Raw genomic sequence first — 8,510 nt, forward strand, 5'->3', positions numbered from 1 at the left:
TTGAATCCACCTAGTGGTTTAATGATGCCTTTCTCATATTACTTATATTATCAAAAACATCACTAGAAGATTCTGTCAAGATTTTTTTTTCAAACTTGAATTAAATCATAAGCTTTCTTTGGGTATAAAGTCCCATAACAAGTTCAATTTGTAAACAATTATGTCAAGTATAGATATAGATTTAAATGTGGCAACCCTGCAGGCCATACAAAATTGAACTAAACAAGCTGTCTGCTAGGCGGTGGTGTTTCCTCTTTCCGTACCAGCACGTACCGATGCGTACCGGTTTTGCATCGTTTCCTATGACAGTTTAAAAGTTTTGATACTCATCGCCCTATAATCTCGGTCCCGGAAGTCGGATCTGGATGAAATTGCACAGTATCTTTTAAAACATTGAGAGCTTTATTTAAATCATAATTTGTGAAAATTGGTTCAACCGTTGCTGAGAAATCGAAGTGAGATAGTCGTTTTTGAAGCATCTACTTCACTATTACCAGTGCTCTCGGAAGCGGAAACCGGGGACTAATAGTCCCAATGTAGATTTATAAATCCACTAACTCAAAAGGTCTACCAGCTAGATGAATTTAATAGTAAATTTTATAAAAATGTGATATTCGTTTCACCATCACGTGTGAAAAAATCTTTATGGAATTGGATTTTTTTTCATTTTTGTATGACAGTTTGAAAGTTTTGATACTCATCGTCCTATAATGTCGGACCCGGGAGTCGGATTTGGATGAAATTGCACAGTATCTTTTAGGACACTGAGAGCTTAAATTGGAATCATGCTTTGTGAACATCGGTTAAACCGTTGCTGAGAAATCGAACTGAGTTCCGTTTTTGAGGTTTTTCTTTACTATTACCGGTGCGTTCGGAAGCGGAAACCGGAGACTAATAGTGCCAAAGTAGATATTTATATATCCACTAACTAAAACGGTTTACCAGCAAGATGGATTTACCAGTAAATTTTATAAAAATGTGCACCTTGTTTCGCCATCACTTTAAAAAAAATTCTCATGAAATTGAAATTTTTCTCATTTTCAGCGGAACCGGAAGTCGGATCAGGAACAACTTCTCGGAGACTTTTTAAAGAATTTAAAGACCTTTCATTTCAGACCTTAGTTTGTAAAAATCGGTTAACAAATTTCTCATAGATTTGCACATATTGCCTTGTAGTTCCGGAACCGGAATTCGGATAGAGATAAAATTGAATAGCGAGCTATGGGATCATAAGATTTTTTCCAAAAACTGTTTTTCTACGTGATACTAAATCTCGATGTTTCATACAACTCCAAGATTTGGCATAAAAAAAGTTTTTTTTAAATTTGATTTATGAAAATTAAACAAATTTCGGAAAGTAGAATTACTTTGGAAATTGATTTATTTTAAAGCGATAGCAATTCTTGGAAACAAACGATTTGTAAAAATAAAATCAGTTGTGAAAAATGTGTATATCCAGGGCTTTCGAAACGCTTAATAATCCTACAAATATCTGAATAAATAAATTGGTTATTCTACAGATTTTAGACTCATCCAGGGATTTGGTTCCAAGGAACCGGTTTGTACCGGATGCACATGATTTTTTATTTATTGTTTCTCGTTTCGTCTTCGACTCATCAGTGCATGGCAGTTCATATTGGTACTGCCACGCCACTCAGTCACACCGTTCCACTAAAGAGTATAAAAAAAGTATAGGCATTTTTATGAATTATACATTTTTGTTTTTAATTGAACCATACAAATTGGTCAAATTAAAAACAGGACAAATTTTGGTATCATACGAAGTTTCTGGAATGTAATAAATTTTTTAAATTGGACATGTCTTAGAAGCTTGCTAGTTTGGAATATGAACGAAGCTTGCTGCTTGCACAAGTGATCAAACAAATTTGAGGAAATGTTTAGGTAGGACGAATTTTCAAACAGATAAATAGTTAGAAATTATAAAAACTACCGAATACTGAAATTTAGAGCGGTTTTGAAAATACACTGAGGTCTTTTTTATGCGAGTTTACGTACCGCATAAAAAACCGCATAACTCTGAAAATTCGCATAAAAAAACGCATAGAAAAAGACTTCAGTGTAGAGCAACTTATTCAATATTAGATGAATTTTAGAAAATTTCTCAATTGTCTAATTTTGAAAACTGAACAAATTTGGAAATGGAAGGTATTTTAAGAAATTTGACAAACCTTCGACATTGACCAGTTTTCAAACATATTACTAATTTTGGAAACTATACCAATTGTGTAAATTATCAGCATTTTGAAGTTTGACTAGTATTGGAATCTACCAAATTTGTAAAGTTCGACCAGTTTTAGATATTAGTTTTTAGTAAATTTAAATTTTATAGATCTGCCAAATCGGATCAGGGTCATTTCCAGAGTTGCCATTTTAAAATCTGTGTTTCCACTAGAAAAATCTGAGTACCATCTGTGTTGTTGGACGACAGCCCAGTGAAAATTGTTCTTGAATCTAATCCGACTGGTACAAGAGAAAGAGAAGCGCAGCGAGTAAGGTGGATCTATCAAGTGGAGGGTGATCTCAGAAGCATCAGTGCTCTAAGTGGCTGGCGACGAACAGCCATGGACCGAGTCATGTGGAGACGTATGCTTGATGCAAAGGACACCCCAGGACTATAGCTGTGAGGTAAGGTAAGGTATCTGTGTTGCATATTTTCTATCATTATCTGTGAAAAACATTTTGAAAATCTGCCATTTTTATGAAATATTCATAAAAATTTAGAAATTTATGAATTTTAATAAAATCTGTGTGGCATTAGGCAAAAAACTGGTGTTGCAGAAAAAACGGTGAATATGGTAACTCTGGTCATTTCGTCGAAAGCCCTTTCGCCGAAAGGGCCATTTCGCCGAATGTCATTTCACCGAACGCCATTTGGTCGAAAGGGTCATTTCGCCGATTTCTTCAATAGTCTTCATATCCTAATTTGAATTTATTTGAAATAAAGGCATATGACAAATGATAATGTTTACTCCCGTTTTGTCGAACTACAATCTGCAATTACAATACTTCTGAAATAATCCATTTAGACTTAAATGATTTATTTTATTGTTTTTTTTTATCTCTTTTTTTATAATATTCCGAACGAAATTTCAAAGAAAACTTGTTGACTTTCTTAGAGTATCTACCAGGTAATTGTTTGTGGTATTTCCCGATAACTGAGTGCAAATGAATAGACCGGGCAAACGAGCCGGTTGCAGGTTTGTATACAAGAGGCCGCCGCTTCCGACGTCGCCTCGGCTGCGCTACATTCAATTATCCATGAACAAAAAACAAAAAAATAGATAATTTTGATGACTAACCAGAATTTGCTGTTTTCTAATTCATTATGTGAAACGAAATAACTCTTTCGGCTAAACGACCCTTTCGGCGAAATAACCCTTCCGGCGAAACGGTTTTCGACGAAATGATCCGCTCCCTGCCAAATCATAGAAATCGATCAATTTTGAAATCCGGTACTGGAAAGCTGATTTTTTTTTCAAAATTTGAATTATTTTATTGATATTCACCAATTTTTGGAAATTTGTCGAGAATTGGGTAAATTTTTTAAATTGTCCAAATTTTGAAATTTGACATATTCGAAAGATCAGTCTAATTTTGAATGTCAGACAAGTTCCAGAAAATCGACAAGTGTTAAAATGTTACATATTTTGAAAGTGAAACAAATTTTTAAAATAGCGATAATTATCGAAAATGAAATTTTTTTGACTGGAGAGGTGTCAACAAATCCAATTTTCATTATGCACTGACATTACCGTCAAATTTAATAGGCACATTTCGAGGCAAAGAGGAAAGGCATGCTCACAGTTTTTCGGTCAAGCCACTAAACCAAAACCTAGCGAAACAGAAAACAAAAAAAAAACAATCAACCATTTTCCAATGATTGTTCTATAAAACGCTTGAACGAAAATATATTGGACAATAATTTAATGATGTCGGAAACAGTTAGCAATTACTTGCTCATACAGAAAAAAAGATGCTCAAGCATCGCTGCGATGAAATAATTCAATTTATCTCCGATCAATTCAATTTTTTTTCTTTCAACAAATTAATTGCGGATGATGAATCGAACAACTATTCGGCAGTCGGTCTGGATTCAGAACACTTATCACACCCCTTAATCACTAGGGGAAAATGTAAAATATAAAATCAATTATTTCCTCGCGTAAATCAAGTCGCGAACCGTTGTTTCCCGGCTGGCCAAAGTTTACCCGTTTATTACATTGTTTTCTTGATCAGTGTCCTGTTCCCTGCTACTGCGTGCGAATTCCGCAATGTTTCATTTTCTGCCATGTACCTTCTTACCTTTCATCCCGAAAGGATCCGTACAGAAGGAGATGCTTCTTGGCGTTTTTAATCTGACTGAACTTTTCGGACCAACATTCCTGTCTGGTTCCTTTTTGGTTTGTTTTTCTTTTTCTCTTTCATTCTTTATCGGCGGCGCTGATGCGCTCATGGAAAAAATATTAATCATCCACCGTTCGGCTGTTTGTCAGGGCGGGTGAGCGGCGTAGGCCGACGACGAGAGCAGCTGTGTTATCTCAATTAAAACATTGCTCGGAGCGATGGTCCTTTTTTTTTGCTCTAGTCGGTGTACTTGAAATAAGTTGGGCCTCAAAACAAAACGCTCCGACAATGCATCATTCGCGAAAGAAAACTTTCCCGTTTCTTAGGTCACCGCTTGGAGGTTGGATCGTGCTAAGATTTCACGAGTGCTAAGAGTTTGATATACAAATTCCAATCATTTGTGGACCTACGAAATGTTCACAGCTCGTACTCTTTCCGAAAATTTGTTCGTTTTCGAAAATAAGTTTTCTCATCGGTTTTGAAAATTAGAAAAATTCAAAACAAACGAATTTTCAAAATTTTTCGTTCACTCGAAAACTTTCAAAGAATAAAAATAGACAACAATTCTTACCACGTTCAAACGAAATTTGGATCATGTTGAAATTTTGATAAATTCAGTAGCCTAACGAACATCAGAAATGTGAATGAACATGAACTTAGCAAGGTACCTCTCGCCATGACAACGCAAATAAACGAATAATTTGGTGCCACTTAGTTGCTAATAAGTTACGGTAATTTTTAATTTATTGCTCTGTTTCCTATTGTTTTATTTGTTCTGAGTACTTCACTAAGTTCATATGAAGTAACGAAACGTAACACCCCTGCAAAATAAGCGCTTGAAAACAAATCGAAATCCAGTATATGGTTTGTTGCTAGTTAGTTAGGAGGAGTGCTTCGTTAGCTTGATATAAACTTAGTGAAGTATTCGCAAAAATAACAAAAAAATAAGCAACAAAATCAAAACTACCGCAACTAATTTGCAACAAACAATTTACTGGGGCTCCATTTGTTTTCAAGCTTATTTAGGAGGAGTGCTTCATTAACGTCATTTGAACTTAGTGAAGTACTCAAGTACAGTACACATTCAAAACTACCGAAACTAATTAGCAACTTATTAGTAACAAACTATCCACTGGATTTCGATTTGGTTTCAAGCTTATTAATTATTTCAAGCTTCATTGAATTAATGTGGATTTAGAGAAGTTCCTGGAAAAAAATGAGCTACAAATTCAAAACTACCGTAACTAAATGGCAACTAATAAACAACAAATTATCCACTAGTTTTCGATGTTTTCTAGCTTATTTGAGAATGATGCTTCGTTAACTGCATATGAAGTACTCAAAAAATTAAACAAATTATGCCAAAAGTTTTAAAACTACCATAACTGATTAGTAACTAATAAGCAACAAATTAATCGCTGGGTTGTGATCTGTTTTCAACTTCATTAACTTTATATGAAATTAGCGAAATATTCAAAATATTAAAAACAAATTGCGCAACAAATTCAAAACTACCGTAACTAATTAGTTACAAACTGTCCACAAACTATACATGAAATTTCCGAAATCGAAAAAAAATTGTTGATGCCAAAAGGCTTAGAATTGCATGAACCGTCGAGATTTAGTGTAACCTCGAAAAAAATTTTTTTTTTAAATCGACTTTTTGGTACTTAGAGAAAATATTGAAATTTCCAAAAGTCCCAGGAAGTTGATTTTTTCAAAACATAAGCATAAGCTACTGAAACCAGTGGCGTCTCGTGACAAAATTGATGGGTTGTGCACTTTTTATGTGGTATACTATCAGATGTAACAGTTCGTTATAAGTGAAACTATAGATTCAGGAATGGGTATTCGCTTGTGTCTTTCAATACAATGAAATAACGATATACTCTTGGATGTTTTTTTTTTTATTAAACTTATTTCTAATCATCGGTTCTCTGTACGTCGAGCAAATCTGTCAATAACTTCATCAATAAAACCCCTTCGACGTTACAAGTGAGACAGCAATTTGTTTTCAACTGCCATAATCATAAGCAATGAAGCCTTTCCTGGCAATGGGCATACAAGTTCTCACAGAGCTAAACGTGACAGCGAACAACAAAATAATTAGGATGCAGTTGATTCCTTCAATTTGTCCGGTTGTGCAGTGCACAAGGTGTACATGAGGACAAGACGCTTCTGACTGAAACCTCTTCTGAAGGTGTACATAGTAGTTCTCGAAGAGCCAAACATGACAAAGAGACCAACAAATCTCAGTACTGAGCTGAGCAATTTCTTCTCTTCTTGAATTTGTGCAGTAACTCATGTCCACGGAAAAAACACTAACGCTACGACCAGAGATACTTTAAATTTTAAGTTGGATGTATTTGAGATGTGTGTAAATATACGCAATTTTGGTGCACAGGGCAAAGTGCTCGAGTTCAGAGCGCCACGGCAATGCGATATGAAAAGATCATCTGGCTTTTATTGATCAATCGCAAACAGCTCAGATTTTGCGCATACTGTGCTGTGAACAAAATCGTTCATTGTTTTATGTTCGGTGGTTGTGCAGTGCACGAGGTGCACATGAGGACGAGATGCCACTGTTCGCAAGTGAATCCATTTGATGCCTACATTGTATTGAGGTGGGGCTGGTCGGAATTCGTTCTAGATAACACCTACCTAAGTCTAAATTTGAAGTTGCATGAATAAACAAACCACATGGAAACAAGTTTACGAAAGGTAACATTTAATATTGGTTAGTGTTGAAATATTTCAACTACCACAAACGATTGCGTGGTGTAGTTCACACCAATTTAAGTTTGTCCATGATGTCAACCTCTCGTTTTTGACGTTCTCATAGAAATTTATATAAAGGGGCTGGAGTCCACCAGGAGATTGGTAGTACCTGCCATCTTTCTCCGGACAGTACCAGCCTAGATGCCGTGTGGAATTCGGCGGAAAAAAACTTCACCAAGAATAGATCCACTGGTTGGGTTCCTGCTTCCATGTCGTAAAAGGCGACAATTGCAGGAGTTTCTGTTTTCCATTCAGTTATCAGATTTTTTTTAACGTTTCACATCTGATTACTCTATTTTACTAAATTTTCTCTTCAACGTCATTTAACTTATCAATTTCCGGTTAGCTCCTGTTTTACTTGGTATTTTTTCTTCTTCCATGTTATTGCTTGTCTTTTACGATAATAAATTGAATGATAAAAATTGATCCGTTTATATTACAATGTTAATAACAGTTCGGTATATTGAATAAATAGTATGAAAATAATTGTTTGATTTTCTCGGTAGCCGGCTGCCCAGATCAACCAATACAGTCAATTAATCATTTGAATGAATAATAAAATGGAAGTAAACAATCAAGACGCGCGGGACTTTCGTTGAACTTTGTTCGGTGATTGAAAATGATTTGATATAATTTATAGAGTAGGGTAACGGAGGTATTTTGGCCAGTTTATATATTTTTGTCCACCTAACAAACTTTATTAATTTAATCGATGTTAAGTAATCTATGTTGCATCAATTTCAAGCTAATCACATGAAATCACCTATTGCGGAACAGTTTTTCAAAGATATTACAACATTTGGTGGATATTTTCACAAAGTGGGCCAAAATACCTCAGTTACCCCATGTCCCTACAATGAATCAACTATTTTGTCTAAATCCTATTCACTCGTTTATTTTGCAGTAGGCAATTCTTTTTAGAAAAAATAAGGAAATTTTTATTCGTTACGCGATGGTATTTAAAAATTTCCTTCCTAATTCCACGAATAAGAACTGTGAATCAAGTCTTCCTTTTATCGGATATGGTTGAAACGTTTACTCTGGAAGTCTGTGATTGTGGTGCATCCGAGCATCTGGAAACCGGAACATACTAAGTCGCACGAGAACACTACCATTACGGAAATTTATACTAACAAATATCCTTCTCCCGTGATATTTGTGGACTAACATCCCTTCCCAGTCCTTAGTCGATCTACGTTCATTGCCAGTCCCAGGCCTGATCGTTTAAAATTGATTCTCTATACAATTTCAGCTAATCCAATAACAGAGTAGCAACCAGGGGTGGTCGCTCAAGCTCAAGCTTAAATCTATATAAAGAAAGATATAAGATTGTATGTGTTTAATGGCATAACTCCAAAACTACTGAA

The sequence above is a fragment of the Malaya genurostris genome, chromosome 1 (genome assembly GCF_030247185.1).
Source record: "Malaya genurostris strain Urasoe2022 chromosome 1, Malgen_1.1, whole genome shotgun sequence".
Classification (NCBI taxonomy): domain Eukaryota; kingdom Metazoa; phylum Arthropoda; class Insecta; order Diptera; family Culicidae; genus Malaya; species Malaya genurostris.